This window comes from Betta splendens, chromosome 22 (genome assembly GCF_900634795.4).
Source record: "Betta splendens chromosome 22, fBetSpl5.4, whole genome shotgun sequence".
NCBI classification, from domain to species: domain Eukaryota; kingdom Metazoa; phylum Chordata; class Actinopteri; order Anabantiformes; family Osphronemidae; genus Betta; species Betta splendens.
Window position 1 is genome coordinate 12,851,831 of NC_040900.2, and position 17,099 is coordinate 12,868,929.

Sequence of the window (17,099 nt, forward strand, 5' to 3'; positions counted from 1 at the left end):
AAACACTATGATTAACAAGTATTTATGTGAGTGTTGTTTTGCCGCAAACCCTAACCCACCCACACCCCCCCCCCCCCACACACACACACACAAGCCATGGGTGGGTTAGGGTTAGGGTTAAAAACAACAGCGGACAGTGGAAAGCTGTGTTCATTAATGTGCGCTGGTGCAAACCTGGACATTGTGTCATTAAGGAGCAGCTATGCTGCAGAGACATTGAACTAGCAGTTAGCATGTGGCCATACTATCTGCCACGGGAGTTCACGCAGGTCATCGTGATAGTGGTGCACGTGCCCCCCTCTGCTAATGCAGTTACAGCCTGCGACACACTGCTGGCTACCAGCAGGCTGCAGACACAGCACCCACAGGCCCTCTTTCACATCTCTGGTGATTTACGCGACTACGCATCTCCCTCATCTGTCCTACCAACATACACACAGTATGTTACCTGCCACACCAGAGATGACAGAAGACTGGACACGTTTTATGCTAACACTAAGGAAGCACATTCTTCACCCCCCCTCCCTCCCCTGGCGAGAGCTGATCACAACATCATTCATCTGAGGCCTGTGTATAAACCTACTGTGCACAGGCAGCCTGTGGTGCCACGGGTTGTGAAGATGTGGTCTCCTGAGTGTGAGTCTGCCCTGAGAGACTGCTTCAGTACCACTGTGTGGACTGAGCTCTGTGATCCACACAGGGAGGACATCAATGCAATCACAGACTGCACCACGGACTATATTAACTTCTGTTATGAAAACACTGTACCCTTCCGGGAAGGTGCAGTGTTTCCCTAACAACAAGCCATGGATTACCCTTGATATTAAGGCTCTTCTGAAGGAGAAGAAGAGGGCCTTCAGATTAGGGAACAAGGAGGAGCTGTGGACCTCTCAGACGACTCTGCAATTGTTGGACATGGTATCACTGACGATAATTACGCAGAGTACAGAGAACTGACACAGAACTTTGTGGACTGGTGTCAGCATGGCCTCCTTCTAATTAAGGCAGGGAAGACAAAGGAGATGGTAGGGGACTTCCGCAGATGTCAGTCTACACAAGTGAACATTCAGGGAAGAACATCCAGAGAGTGGACTGTTATAAGTACCTGGGCGTCCACCTTAACAACAAACTAGAATGGACTAACAACACAGATGCACTATACAGGAAGGGTCAGAGAAGACTATACCGATTGAGAAGGCTGAGGTCGTTTGGAGTAAAGGGAACACTCCGGACTTTGTGGTAGCATCAGCCACAGAGAGGGAGAGGAAGACGCAAAAGCAAAACCAACTGAGGGAGTCCATCAATTAAGTCTCTCTGTCACGAACGCACGGATGAGGACCCAAATGCACAGCGTAACACAGCTTGACGGTGGTAAAAGGATGGTTTATTCCAGGTTACAGGATCAGTTCAGGCAGAGTCATACACGAGAGGTTATGCGGGTTTAAACGAGGTCAGGCAGAGACAGCGTCAGGGACAGGCAAGGTTCATACACGAAAGGCAGGTTTACAATACCAAGTCGTCAGGCGGGGAATCGTGGTCAGGCAGGCAGACAAGGTCGGTAACATTCAGAGCAGAAGACCAGGGCAGACAAGACAGGCAGGGATTAGGCAGGCTCAGAATCAGCAGTCAAAAACAGGGTACACGAAACACGGCAGGACTGGATCAATGAACTGGAAAATGACGGTAACACACAAACAACGATCTGGCCGAGAACTAAGGACACAGGTGGTGGTTAAATACAAGAAGTGATTACTGATTTAAAACAGGTGTGTGTAATGACCGGGTGAAGCAAGAACAGCTGTGACGTGACATAAACTGGAAGTGAAGCTCGAACTGAAACAGAAACCTGGGAGACTACCAAAATAAAACCGGAAATGGAAACTAGAAACCCAACTCATGATAATATGGCCAATGAACCAAGTACTTTTCAAAATAAAACTGAGCACCGAACCAGAACCTGACACTCTCAAAGTCCCTTCTCTTTCTAGACCCCCACTTTCAAGGTTGGTGACAATGAGGCAGGGTTCGCCCCAGCGCCCGCTGGGACCCAAAACGACACTCCCAGTGCTCAGGACCCAACAGTTTTCTGTGAGGCAAGACGAAACCGAGACAAAATTTGTTTATTCTGTTTTAGAAATGTTTATGTAAATATTTGAATAAATAGATAAAGGCTATCAATTATGAATAACAGCAGGAAATATTGCTTTTACTTTAATTTAATAGTTTTTTTAATATTGGTGACAAATACATGATAAAAGAATTAAGTGGGCTTATCTTGGGCTGGTGAACTTCCATTTCAGCCAATTTACATGAGAGCAGTCCAGCCAGTGTGTCCACTACCAAGGAAACCTAGACAGGACATAAACATGTTTGCAGCCCTCGTAACAAACTGGCTGATGTTGGTTAATGAAGCTGAACACAAGGCGGCCCAGTTTACTGTTTCAACAATGCTTGTCTTTTAAAAGCTAAGCAGTCACTGGGCTTGGCGTCAAGTAGGTTTGCTGTGTGGCAGGTTTCAGGGTGACCCTTGTTTGGACTCAGTCCAGTGGTTCTGGAGCAAAATAAGGTTTACTTTAATGTAACACACTTCTTAATTCAATTCAATTACACTTTCACATCATGTCCAGCAAAAGACATCACCTAAAACTGAGCACCTCAGGTCTCTCTCCTCTCTCTCTGCCCGTTTTCTTGCCACTCCCGCTTCCTACCCTCCATCTCCAATTATCTAGCGAATTCATTCGCCTGTGCCTTTCCCTCAGCCAACGCATAAAGACTCATCTGACTCATTCATCTCTAGCTTGTCTGTGTTTTCACACCCTTTGTGCCATTATTCATGCCACGTACTAAAGAGACTTGCCTTGAATCTTATGCTGATCCATGACCATAGGTGAAAGTGACTGCTGCTGTGTTAAAGATGTTCATCATGCATCTTTTGAATCATGTCAGTCACGCTTTGTAGTACATGTGAGTAGTGCATGCTGAAAAAGTCTGGGTCATGCTACAGTACAGTATATGTATGGTTAAAAGTGGAGAATATCACAACTGCCTTAGGTAAAAGCAAATCCCTGTGTTTATCAAAGTCGAGTGTAAGTGTGTTACTATACGTCCAGTGTTCATGTTTATCAACATGTTTGGCATCCATCAGTGAGTGTGAGAGTGAATGGGTGAATGAGAAGCTACTGTAAAACGCTTTGGATCCCTGAAAGGATGTATAAATGTGGACCATTTAATGTTTACGTCTTGTGGCTACAATTATGGTCCAGTGTACGGGTGCAGTCCTGTTCAGTCCTATGATCCAAGCCCAGTCATATCTAACATTTATTATCAGGTCTAATGGCATGCTAATTCTCCCTTCTGCTCTTTTTTTTCTGTCCTTGGATCACTGATTATCTCTATTACTGTGTTATGATTAAAGTCAGTGTGTTTCCCCATCCTCTGGTACTCTGGGTCCACAAAACATTTCTCCTTATCATTTCAAAATAAATGATTTCTCTTTACTTGATGTTGTGTTTGACTAAAACAAACATCACAAAAAAAGTTATACTTACAAACTTAGTCATACTAAAGAAATTAAAGATAAAAAATCAGGTGAAGAAGCTGATCTTCAGGTCTTAGGTGAAGAAAGTAATAAATAGAACCAGTGAAAAAAAGAAAAAAAAAAGAAATATAGTACTGTCGCTTTTAAGATGACCACATTTTAACCCAAACTATCATATGAAATTTAACAACTTTAAAAGTCACGTGAATTTTAAAATTCTATGGGCACATAGCCTATGGAAATCAAGGAGGTTCAGTTATTTCGACAATTTTATTGATTTTCGGAACTAGAGACTTGATGTCGTGTCCGTGTTTTCTTTTGCATGTTTTTAACATCGTAATGTCCAACGCACCTTGAATACCGCAGCGGCAGAAGGATTCGGCCTCATTGAACAGGTTGAGTCCGCTTCTGAACCGTAGCGTCCAACTCGCAGACAGGCCGGTAAAGTAGCTTGGTCTATTGGCCAGTCTCTGCACCACCAGAGTCTTTTACTAGTTTGTTAACATTTTGAACTCGCGTTTCTTATTTTCGCTCTAAACACGATAATTACTGTATGTCTGGCAACACTGATAGATGCTGGCAAGCAGAGGCAGAGAAGCATCTCCTACAACTGCAGGGTTTCCTTTGGTTAAACAAATTCTGTCTCTGCTCTTTAAGTTTGTTTAGGTTTGTTCCGTGTAACTCTAATTTAAACTATTGGTTGATTACTATTTTTGTTTCAGGTGCCCCAACCAACCTTCTTATCAAGCCTCTCTTCCACCGCTACCACCTCTTAGCAAGCCTCTGGTGGGACGGGTTCATCCTCTGTGCTGAGACTTAATTATGATATGCCACAGCAACGTCAGCCCCAAGTATCGGCTGAGGTGGAGTCAACTTTAGCAGCAGTGATGCAGCATCATAATGCACAGTACGTAAGTCTTGTTTGTATGTGTATGTACTTGTAACAGTATATTGTTCATATGTTGCGTTTGTTTCTAGAAAGTCTGTCATTTACCAGTTTGAAACGGCACTGGGTTCATTCCATTAACTGGCGTTGGACCACGTGGTGTCATATGCTTTTATTGCCAGATCTAACCTAAGCCATGCAGATGTTGGATTATTTGTTGCACATGCAGCCCATCTCCAGTCAGTCTGTGAAGATGTCATGGTCAGTTCTTTACAGGTCTGTGTGGTAGTTGGTTGTTTAGGCTATAGACTTGTTCACATTTGTGTCACGGTGGACATGAGTGAAAGGTGCCAAAAGACTCAACGCTGATAATATTTCATCTTCTTCTATATTTGCATAAATCAAATTTAAACCTTGTTTTCTCACCCAATGGTTGGTGTCAGCGCAACAGAGCTAAGATTTGACATTTACTTGGTTTATTCTAGTTCATAAACTCTGAAAACATTTAAAAATCACACTCCTGATGTGGACCCGTTTTTGTGGGCAGTACCAAGATCATAAGGCGCATAAACCAACCTCGTGTTAAGCCAACACCTCCGTCTCCTGCAGAGGAGCTCCGCAATGGGGAAATCCACAGGTCAGCGAGAAAGCAAAAGGTCAGTCCCCGCCATCATGTTGTGAAGACTTACTTTGGAACATTTAAGATGCTGCGTGTGTCCTTTCTCTTCTTCCACAGACTGCGCCCTACAGAACCTTGCAGCGCAGATGAAGGCACTCCCTAAAGTTGTGGGCTGTGAGCTGCCACCTACTCGGGATAGACGGACGTGGATCTACTCTGCAGCTTGCATTATTACACGCCAAGTGTGTGTTTCACTGTTTGATAATGGAAGGGAACAAACTCAATACTTGGTGGAGAAAACATTGGCTGCAATACATCTGAATCTGAACTGTGATAAAGAAAAATAACGTGACAGCGGATGAAGTTTGTTCCCGAGAACATGAAAAAAAAAACAGTTGTGATACTGATGTTGGTAATAACATGAGATGTATTCATTAGGTAATACTACAGAAAATGTCTTATTACCAATATGTTTCTTCATAGTGTGAATTTGAGGTTTGACCTGGAGTTTTGACATGCTGCATTTTTTCACGCAGTCACTTTGGTTTTGACATTAATTTTGTCGATTTGATTCTGCTTCAAACAAAAGCTCTAAGATTTGACCAAGAATGGATTTAAGGTTTATTGAAGACATTTACACAGACACGTCTACTGAAGAAGTGGCATAACTGTACTGTGGCTAAATGTACAATAGTACCAGTAGTTCCACTCCTCTATTGTAGCTTTGACTTGTCTGTAGTTACATTTCAAGTTTTTATACAACATTTGTTCTTCTTTAAATGTTCTTTGTTTTTCTGGAAGTCCTGATGAGATTTGTACAAGCAGACTTGAAGCTACAATACAACGTCTTAACTTACGGAAGCCAACCGTGTGGCTCTTAGCCTCCTCCTACTACTTCGTTATTGAGTGTGCTCGCTTTCTCCGTCACCTCCTGGTTTGAGTCCATTAGCCTGCAAAGAAAGAAATCTGTCGGGACCCCTCACATCCTAAGTCCCATGTTCCAGTGGCTCCCATCAGGACACAGACTCCCTGATGCAGGACCCAAATAGGAGAAACACTGTAATCCCAGCAGTAGTTATCCATCAGAATGCTGTCCTGTACAATGACGCTTTTAATTGATCTTAATAGTAATATAATAATTTTCCTGGATGCTTTACCTTAATTGGCCTTCAGGGATAAATAATAGAGTTAAAGTGTTTCAAATTGAATTGATCAATACATTATAAATACCAGAAATACTTATGTACACATTATTCAAAGAAATAAATTAAAAACCAATCTATGTTGTGAAGTTCACGTCTGAAAATATGTCAGTTGTATAAAAAACATTTTGCCGTTTCCGCTCACGCACGTCAGCGCGTGCGTCAGTCAGTGTTATGGTAACAACAGACGCTTGGCCCGACCGAGTCTATATAAGGCGCACAGTCACGGGGGTTCCCCTTTTGCAGTTGGACGCTGACGTTTAGAGACGCAAGCAACGACAGATGGGTAGTGAATTCCGTGTAAATTTTAATGTTTATCACCTAAATGGCCTAAATTGTTTGGAATGAATAAAGGATATATGTACGATACATCTATTGTATGTGTATTTATGTGTTTATTGACAACGTAACTTGTCATTTTGGTCAAAGTTTAAAAATATTCCTATTTTTAAAATGGCGACTGCACCGACTGTAAACTCCCGCAGCGCTCCAGCCCTTTTCGGTAGCTGCAGCCTTAAATATTATCGCCTAAGGTTATTTATTTTAGTTCAATCTAAATCTACCGTATAGACACATGGCCATTGTTGGACTTCGCTAACGGATCATTCTGTTGCCATTAAAGTCTCGGGAGTGGAGCAGTGGTTAGCGCCGCAAGCTAAGTAGCGCCCCTGCCATGATGCTATCTGTTTCCGCTCACGCACGTCAGCGCGTGCGTCAGTCAATGTCATGGTAACAACAAACGCTTGGCCCGACCGAGTCTATATAAGGCGCACAGTCACGGGGGTTCCCCTTTTGCAGTTGGACGCTGACGTTTAGAGACGCAAGCAACGACAGATGGGTAGTGAATTCCTTGTAAATTTTAATATTTATCACTTAAATGGCCCATGTTGTTTGGAATAAATAAAGGATATATGTACGATACATCTATTGTATGTGTATTTTTGTGTTTATTGACAACGTAACTTGTCATTTTGGTCAAAGTTTAAAAATATTCCTATTTTTAAAATGGCGACTGCACCGACTGTAAACTCCCGCAGCGCTCCAGCCCTTTTCGGTAGCTGCAGCCTTAAATATTATCGCCTAAAGTTATTTAATTTAGTTCAATCTACCGTATAGACACGTTGTTGGACTTTGCTAACGGATCATTCTGTTGCCAGTTTAGCAATTAAATCTGTGCAAGTGTGATCTGGAAATGCAGGCACGATATTACAGTTTTTCTCAGTCGCTTTAGTACAATTCTCAGACCAGAATTGAAGTTTGCAAATATGTGTGTGCATTTCTCAAAACAATTTGTACAGACAGCAAAAGACTGGATTTCTTGCAAAAGCCTGTATTTTGCTCAAAATCTTTAGTTCATGTCTTCATCGCATTGCCATCAGAATGTCAAGTCCTTGTGTCATTGTCTATGAACAAGACAGTCAAATTACTTAATCATGTTGTCAATAAAACTCTGTACTTTACAGTTTTTCTCAGTCCCTTTAGTACAATTCTCAGATCAGAGTGAAATTCTCAAAACTATTTGTTCAGTCTTCACATCATGATGTCACGTGTGCACATCATATAAGCAGTTTCTCTTTTTTCTCTTTTTTTCACTTTGAACAAGTTGCAAATGCTTTGGTACATCCATTCAAATGATTCTGCACAATTCCCAGCTCTTTGCTACATTATCAATTGTTTATTTCATGTTGATCAAAATGTATTATATAGTTCACTGTGCAATAGTTTTACTCCTCAAAACATCTAGTCATTAGTTCATCGTATAACTGCAAAATGGTTGACCAAGTTGTCATAATGTGACAAATATATTTCTATACATCTCCATTATATGTTTTTTTTCTAAATCTGTCCTGATTTGGTAAATTGCTGTCAGGTGACTTGACGTGCTCTAACAAAGGTGCATCTCCTTAACCATCAACTGGCAAGTATATATTTGAGTGAAGCACAACACAATGTTCTATGTCTGACAATGGTGTGCTTACACATCACAAACTCTCTACAGAGATCTCATCCCTGAAGAAGAGAGGGGTCAGAGTGGAGATCACCTGCCAAAGTATGTGCTAGTTTGGGACAATGTGAGTTTTCACCACTCCAACATCATTAGGCATCAGGATGGAAAGTTGTAACACAGATGACTGGACAGATCTGGATTTTTGTTCAAAGACATCATAATCATACTATCGTGCTTTTCATGGCCTATTTATTGTATATTTTGGGCTCTGTACGATATATACGATAGAGTTGACACTGGCGTCCATCATGTTTTGATGTCGTTTAGATTGTGCGCACGTCACCAGAAACTGTTGTCACGCCTACCTGGTTGGCTCCTCTTCTCTGTCAATCACATTATAAGCGCTGCTGATTGGTTCAGTTACCTGCTCAGGTTTATATGCACACTTGTACCGTTTGTCCAGTATTGCGATAAGGGCGAAAATAAGGAAGTGTGTTCAGAACCGAAGCAAATTACTGGATGAAAAGAGTCTGGTAAGGAAATCAAGCGGCTTTATCTGGTGTTAGACGCTACGATTCAAGCTAAAGTGAAGCTAAAGCCGCTGCTGCGCGGTGTTCATTCGGTGTCGGACGTTACATGTTTAAAAAAACCCTGTCAAAGAAAACACGCACTACGTGAAGTCTCTAGCTCAAAAAAGTAAATAATTGTTTAATTCGAATAACTAATTCTGTTATTTCTTTAGATTGTGTGCACATATAATAGTTTTGTTTTTAAAGGGAGTGTGTTTGCCAGTAATATGGACAGCAGTAATATTATATGGCAATGTGTACACAAAGCATTAAGCTAGCGATTAGCTTAGCGTCCGTCGTTCTTCAGATCATAACTTGCCACGCGTATTGGTGGCGTATGCTATGCTATTCTTTGGCGCATGTCCTTAGGTCCTTTTAGAATAGTGGCTTTTATTTGAGGAGTTTATTTGTGTTGTAAAAAATTATTGTAGCGGTAGAGCCACAAATTTGTCCCGTGCTGGTGTAATGAAGTTTTTTTTTTTTTTTTTTGTAAATGGTTGATATCATTTTAAGATTAAATTATGTTTTTGTTTTAATCAGTTAATAATTTAAATTTGTGAATTGTATCTGTTGGATTTTTTTATTTCGTCCACTCTAATACTTTCCGTACTGCACACCGCACTTTTTGAACTTTTTTTGTTTCCGTACTACCTGCGCTGTCTGTCCAGTCTCATGTTGCCGCATGCACCGATGAGGGTAGGTTGTGTGGAGAAAGGCGCTTGATATACTTTTACATTTTCTTGCAGAAATCAGTTTGTGTTGCTGTTTTTGCTGTGCATTATTTGCTGCTCATTATATTACATTACTCGTCATTCTCGTAATAATTTGTTTAGATTTGTTCGGTAATTTTTGGTTTTACCTACGAGGATTAGCTTGGTGACCTGAGCTCCTCGTGTTGGCATGTTAGCAAATTTGTGTTTTGTTGTATTGTAGCAATTTTGTTTATCTGTCAATTTATTCAGGGGGGCTGTGCAGTGCAGACACAGAAACCTACATCTACATGCAGGTATGGGTTTTGTTATTTCATTGTTTTAGACTATGCTCACCACCTTGTTTAAGCACCTCGTCTTTTTGCTTGTATGGCTGCCGTGTGGCGCCGACTTTGTAAATTATGTTTAGCAAGTTTTGCTGGCTGGGCTCTCACGTTGCCGCATGCACCGATGAGGGGGAGCTGTGCAGTGCAGACACGGAAACATACATCTACATGTTTGTTATTTGTTTCCTGCAGGCCAATAAGACGAGAAGATAAAAGTCCAAGCTGGCTTCAGTAGTTTCGTACGGCCAGGGAGAGAGGCTGCAATGAAAAGCGTTACACTAACGGGTGATTGTTTCATATTTTCGTCTGTTTTTGATGCACGTGACCGACATTTATAGCGTTGTAGCCCGGACTATGGTGTTTATTATAGACACGCCTAAAATCAGATTAATTTATATTGAATTCGTGGGTAACCTCCCCATTTTCTTTGGCTATTTCATCCTCACTTATCAGGTTCACTGAGGAAATGGAACTGATGGTCACACAGATTTATGGAGGCAGACATCCAAACCTTGATTGGACCTCCAGGAGAGACGAGTGTGGCCACTGGGACGTGCACATTTATGGACTTAAAGGTGAATATTGTGCAGTGTTGCCAGATGGGGAAATAAGAACAAGAAAACCTTTTAATAGTCCCGCAGTGGGGAAATTACTTCTCACAACAGCAGTACAGATGAGCGAGAATACAGGTACAGAACAGTTTGTGTTGGCACAGTACAAAGCAGTACAGTACAGTACAGTTAGAGTATGAGGTCATTGCAGGGTTATTGCACGGTAATGGGTATAAGATTTGTACCGGTAACATTATACATGATTGTTCACAGATTTACACAAATATTGTGCAGAGCAGGTTGCTATATAAACCACTGATGCAGTGGGTGAGTGACTGTAGTGGGACGTGGTCAACAGTTCTGATTATACAGTCTGACAGCAATAGGTAGGAAGGATCTACGATATCTCTCCTTCACACAGCGAGGGTGGATCAGTCTGCTACTGAAGCTGCTCTCCAGAGCAGACAGTGAGTCCTCCAGTGGGTGAGAGTCCTGGTCCGTGATGGATGTCAGTTAAGCCAGGACCCTTCTCTCACCCACCTCCTGCACCGTGTCCAGAGTGCAGCCCAGGACAGAGCTGGACTTCTTGATGATCCTGTCCAGTCTCTTCCTGTCCCTCACTGTGATGCTGCTGCCCCAGCAGACCACGCCGTACAGGGTGGCTGATGCCACCACAGAGTCATAGAGTCTGCTCTGACCCTTCCTGTACAGTGCATCCGTGTTATGAGTCCAGTCCAGTTTATTGTTTAGATGCACACCCAGGTAATTGTAAGAGTCCACTCTCTCAATGTCCCTTCCCTGGGTGTGCATTGGTGGGATGACAGCAGGCTGCTGTCTGCGGAAATCCACCACCATCTCCTTCGTTTTCCCTGCATTGATCAGGAGGTGGTTCCGCTGGCACCAGTCCACAAAGTTCTGAGTGAGTCCTCTGTACTCTGCGTCGTCATTATCGGTGATCGGTCCGACGATCGCAGAGTCGTCAGAGAACTTCATGCAGAACACAGCTGTCCGTGTTGTGTCTGAAGTCTGCCGTGTAGAGGGTGAAGAGGAAGGGGGCCAGTACAGTCCCCTGTGGGGCCCCCGCACTGCAGGTCAGAGTGTCAGACACACAGTCCCTGGCTCTCACAAACTGAGGCCTGTTTGTGAGATAGTCCATAATCCACTCCGTCAGATGAAGGTCAACACCAGCCTCCTCCAGTTTGTGTTTCAGAAGCACCGGCTGGATGGTGTTGAAGGCACTGGAGAAGTCAAAGAACATGATCCTCACAGTGCTGCCGGGCTTCTCTAGGTGAGAAAGATGAGTTGTTGGGATGAGTCACCAGTCGTCAGGGCTGAGGGTAGAGGGCTTTGTGTAAAGGTGTGAAGGGCTGTGGGGGCTGGTAATCCAGTGGTATGAGGTGACAAAAGGTTTGGAGGCAGCTGTTGGAAGGTGTGAGTGGGTGCTTGGTCAAACCTGTTAAAGTATAAGTTCAGCTCGTTGACCCAGCACGGGTCCCCCTCAGCCTGTGGGTGTGGAGCTTTGAAGCCTGAGATGGTTTTCAGGCTCCTCCACACCTCACTGACATTGTTCTGCTGCAGCTGCTCCTCCATCTTCCTCCTGTAGCTGGACTTCCCCTCACGGATTTTCCTCCTCAGCTCCTTCTGCACCCTCCTCAGCTCCTCCCTGTCCCCTGGTTTAAATGCTCTCTTCTTCTCCTTTAGCAGAGCTTTAATATCAGAGGTGACCCACGGCTTGTTGTTGGTGAAACACCGAACCCGCCTGGTGGGAACGGTGTTTTCACAGCAGAAGTTTATGTAGCCCGTTACGCAGTCTGTTATTGCGTTAATGTCCTCCCCATTGTGGGTCGCAGAGCTCCGTCCACACAGTGGTGTTTAAAACAGTCCCTGAGAGCCTCCTCGCTCTCAGCTGTCCACCTCTTCACTGTGCGGGGCACCACCGGCTGCCTGTGTACTACAGGTTTATACGCAGGCAGGAGATGCAGGATGTTGTGGTCAGCTCTGCCCTGCCCAGCTCTGGTGGAAGGGAGGGTGCAGTGTAGGCCTCTTTGGTGTTGGCATAGAATAAGTCCAGTGTTTTATTGTCTCTGGTGGGGCAGGTCACATACTGGGTGTATGTAGGCAGAGCAGCTGAAGGAGGTGCATGGTTAAAGTCCCCAGAGATCAGGAAGAGGGCCTGTGGGTGCTGTGTTTGCAGCCTGCTGGTGACTGAGAGCAGGGTCTCAGAAGCTGTGTCAGCGTTAGCGGAGGGTGGGACGTACACAGCAAATAATATAACGTGTGTGAACTCCCGTGGCAGGTAGGATGGCCTCATGCCCACCGCTAACAGCTCAAAGTCTCTTGTTACACAGCTTCATTTTGACAGTGCAATATCGTGGCATACACCACCTGGTGTTCACAAACACAGCCAGACCCCCTCCCTTCCTCCTCTTACCGCTGTTCTCCGTTCTGTCCGCACGTAGCAGATGAAAATTGGCCAGTGCGACAGTCGAGTCCGGGATGAGTGACGTCAGCCAGGTCTCCGTGAACAGCAGGACGCTGCTCGTTCTGTACTCCGGCTGGTACCGTGTGAGCGCCGCGAGCTCGTCGATCTTGTTGGGGAGACCTCTCAGCAAGCCTCTAGTGGGACGGGTTCATCCTCTGTGCTGAGACTTAGTTATGATATGCCACAGCAACGTCAGCCCCAAGTATCGGCTGAGGTGGAGTCAACTTTAGCAGCAGTGATGCAGCATCATAATGCACAGTACGTAAGTCTTGTTTGTATGTGTATGTACTTGTAACAGTATATTGTTCATATGTTGCGTTTGTTTCTAGAAAGTCTGTCATTTACCAGTTTGAAACGGCACTGGGTTCATTCCATTAACTGGCGTTGGACCACGTGGTGTCATATGCTTTTATTGCCAGATCTAACCTAAGCCATGCAGATGTTGGATTATTTGTTGCACATGCAGCCCATCTCCAGTCAGTCTGTGAAGATGTCATGGTCAGTTCTTTACAGGTCTGTGTGGTAGTTGGTTGTTTAGGCTATAGACTTGTTCACATTTGTGTCACGGTGGACATGAGTGAAAGGTGCCAAAAGACTCAACGCTGATAATATTTCATCTTCTTCTATATTTGCATAAATCAAATTTAAACCTTGTTTTCTCACCCAATGGTTGGTGTCAGCGCAACAGAGCTAAGATTTGACATTTACTTGGTTTATTCTAGTTCATAAACTCTGAAAACATTTAAAAATCACACTCCTGATGTGGACCCGTTTTTGTGGGCAGTACCAAGATCATAAGGCGCATAAACCAACCTCGTGTTAAGCCAACACCTCCGTCTCCTGCAGAGGAGCTCCGCAATGGGGAAATCCACAGGTCAGCGAGCAAGCAAAAGGTCAGTCCCCGCCATCATGTTGTGAAGACTTACTTTGGAACATTTAAGATGCTGCGTGTGTCCTTTCTCTTCTTCCACAGACTGCGCCCTACAGAACCTTGCAGCGCAGATGAAGGCACTCCCTAAAGTTGTGGGCTGTGAGCTGCCACCTACTCGGGATAGACGGACGTGGATCTACTCTGCAGCTTGCATTATTACACGCCAAGTGTGTGTTTCACTGTTTGATAATGGAAGGGAACAAACTCAATACTTGGTGGAGAAAACATTGGCTGCAATACATCTGAATCTGAACTGTGATAAAGAAAAATAACGTGACAGCGGATGAAGTTTGTTCCCGAGAACATGAAAAAAAAAACAGTTGTGATACTGATGTTGGTAATAACATGAGATGTATTCATTAGGTAATACTACAGAAAATGTCTTAATACCAATATGTTTCTTCATAGTGTGAATTTGAGGTTTGACCTGGAGTTTTGACATGCTGCATTTTTTCACGCAGTCACTTTGGTTTTGACATTAATTTTGTCGATTTGATTCTGCTTCAAACAAAAGCTCTAAGATTTGACCAAGAATGGATTTAAGGTTTATTGAAGACATTTACACAGACACGTCTACTGAAGAAGTGGCATAACTGTACTGTGGCTAAATGTACAATAGTACCAGTAGTTCCACTCCTCTATTGTCGCTTTGACTTGTCTGTAGTTACATTTCAAGTTTTTATACAACATTTGTTCTTCTTTAAATGTTCTTTGTTTTTCTGGAAGTCCTGATGAGATTTGTACAAGCAGACTTGAAGCTACAATACAACGTCTTAACTTACGGAAGCCAACCGTGTGGCTCTTAGCCTCCTCCTACTACTTCGTTATTGAGTGTGCTCGCTTTCTCCGTCACCTCCTGGTTTGAGTCCATTAGCCTGCAAAGAAAGAAATCTGTCGGGACCCCTCACATCCTAAGTCCCATGTTCCAGTGGCTCCCATCAGGACACAGACTCCCTGATGCAGGACCCAAATAGGAGAAACACTGTAATCCCAGCAGTAGTTATCCATCAGAATGCTGTCCTGTACAATGACGCTTTTAATTGATCTTAATAGTAATATAATAATTTTCCTGGATGCTTTACCTTAATTGGCCTTCAGGGATAAATAATAGAGTTAAAGTGTTTCAAATTGAATTGATCAATACATTATAAATACCAGAAATACTTATGTACACATTATTCAAAGAAATAAATTAAAAACAAATCTATGTTGTGAAGTTCACGTCTGAAAATATGTCAGTTGTATAAAAAACATTTTGCCGTTTCCGCTCACGCACGTCAGCGCGTGCGTCAGTCAGTGTTATGGTAACAACAGACGCTTGGCCCGACCGAGTCTATATAAGGCGCACAGTCACGGGGGTTCCCCTTTTGCAGTTGGACGCTGACGTTTAGAGACGCAAGCAACGACAGATGGGTAGTGAATTCCGTGTAAATTTTAATGTTTATCACCTAAATGGCCTAAATTGTTTGGAATGAATAAAGGATATATGTACGATACATCTATTGTATGTGTATTTATGTGTTTATTGACAACGTAACTTGTCATTTTGGTCAAAGTTTAAAAATATTCCTATTTTTAAAATGGCGACTGCACCGACTGTAAACTTCCGCAGCGCTCCAGCCCTTTTCGGTAGCTGCAGCCTTAAATATTATCGCCTAAGGTTATTTATTTTAGTTCAATCTAAATCTACCGTATAGACACATGGCCATTGTTGGACTTCGCTAACGGATCATTCTGTTGCCATTAAAGTCTCGGGAGTGGAGCAGTGGTTAGCGCCGCAAGCTAAGTAGCGCCCCTGCCATGATGCTATCTGTTTCCGCTCACGCACGTCAGCGCGTGCGTCAGTCAATGTCATGGTAACAACAAACGCTTGGCCCGACCGAGTCTATATAAGGCGCACAGTCACGGGGGTTCCCCTTTTGCAGTTGGACGCTGACGTTTAGAGACGCAAGCAACGACAGATGGGTAGTGAATTCCTTGTAAATTTTAATATTTATCACTTAAATGGCCCATGTTGTTTGGAATAAATAAAGGATATATGTACGATACATCTATTGTATGTGTATTTTTGTGTTTATTGACAACGTAACTTGTCATTTTGGTCAAAGTTTAAAAATATTCCTATTTTTAAAATGGCGACTGCACCGACTGTAAACTCCCGCAGCGCTCCAGCCCTTTTCGGTAGCTGCAGCCTTAAATATTATCGCCTAAGGTTATTTATTTTAGTTCAATCTAAATCTACCGTATAGACACATGGCCATTGTTGGACTTCGCTAACGGATCATTCTGTTGCCATTAAAGTCTCGGGAGTGGAGCAGTGGTTAGCGCTGCAAGCTAAGTAGCGCCCCTGCCATGATGCTATCTGTTTCCGCTCACGCACGTCAGCGCGTGCGTCAGTCAATGTCATGGTAACAACAAACGCTTGGCCCGACCGAGTCTATATAAGGCGCACAGTCACGGGGGTTCCCCTTTTGCAGTTGGACGCTGACGTTTAGAGACGCAAGCAACGACAGATGGGTAGTGAATTCCTTGTAAATTTTAATATTTATCACTTAAATGGCCCATGTTGTTTGGAATAAATAAAGGATATATGTACGATACATCTATTGTATGTGTATTTTTGTGTTTATTGACAACGTAACTTGTCATTTTGGTCAAAGTTTAAAAATATTCCTATTTTTAAAATGGCGACTGCACCGACTGTAAACTCCCGCAGCGCTCCAGCCCTTTTCGGTAGCTGCAGCCTTAAATATTATCGCCTAAGGTTATTTATTTTAGTTCAATCTAAATCTACCGTATAGACACATGGCCATTGTTGGACTTCGCTAACGGATCATTCTGTTGCCATTAAAGTCTCGGGAGTGGAGCAGTGGTTAGCGCCGCAAGCTAAGTAGCGCCCCTGCCATGATGCTATCTGTTTCCGCTCACGCACGTCAGCGCGTGCGTCAGTCAATGTCATGGTAACAACAAACGCTTGGCCCGACCGAGTCTATATAAGGCGCACAGTCACGGGGGTTCCCCTTTTGCAGTTGGACGCTGACGTTTAGAGACGCAAGCAACGACAGATGGGTAGTGAATTCCTTGTAAATTTTAATATTTATCACCTAAATGGCCTAAATTGTTTGGAATAAATAAAGGATATATGTACGATACATCTATTGTATGTGTATTTTTGTGTTTATTGACAACGTAACTTGTCATTTTGGTCAAAGTTTAAAAATATTCCTATTTTTAAAATGGCGACTGCACCGACTGTAAACTCCCGCAGCGCTCCAGCCCTTTTCGGTAGCTGCAGCCTTAAATATTATCGCCTAAAGTTATTTAATTTAGTTCAATC

General features: G+C 43.3%; 1 long non-coding RNA gene across 13 annotated transcripts; it reads left to right on the plus strand.

Annotated features, from left to right (window-relative positions):
• The first annotated feature begins 8,280 nt into the window (after positions 1-8,280).
• On the plus strand, positions 8,281-15,810 carry LOC114848518 (uncharacterized). 13 transcript variants are annotated; one of them, XR_008693645.1, is made up of 9 exons: positions 8,281-8,295; positions 8,521-8,726; positions 9,725-9,768; positions 9,991-10,083; positions 10,252-10,373; positions 12,809-13,089; positions 13,251-13,344; positions 13,616-13,724; positions 13,805-15,810. It is a non-coding gene; the product is annotated as an uncharacterized LOC114848518 (long non-coding RNA). The 13 variants fall into 13 exon arrangements; XR_008693649.1 differs by having other exon boundaries at positions 13,616-13,705; XR_008693642.1 differs by having other exon boundaries at positions 13,251-13,329.
• The last annotated feature ends 1,289 nt before the right edge of the window (positions 15,811-17,099 follow it).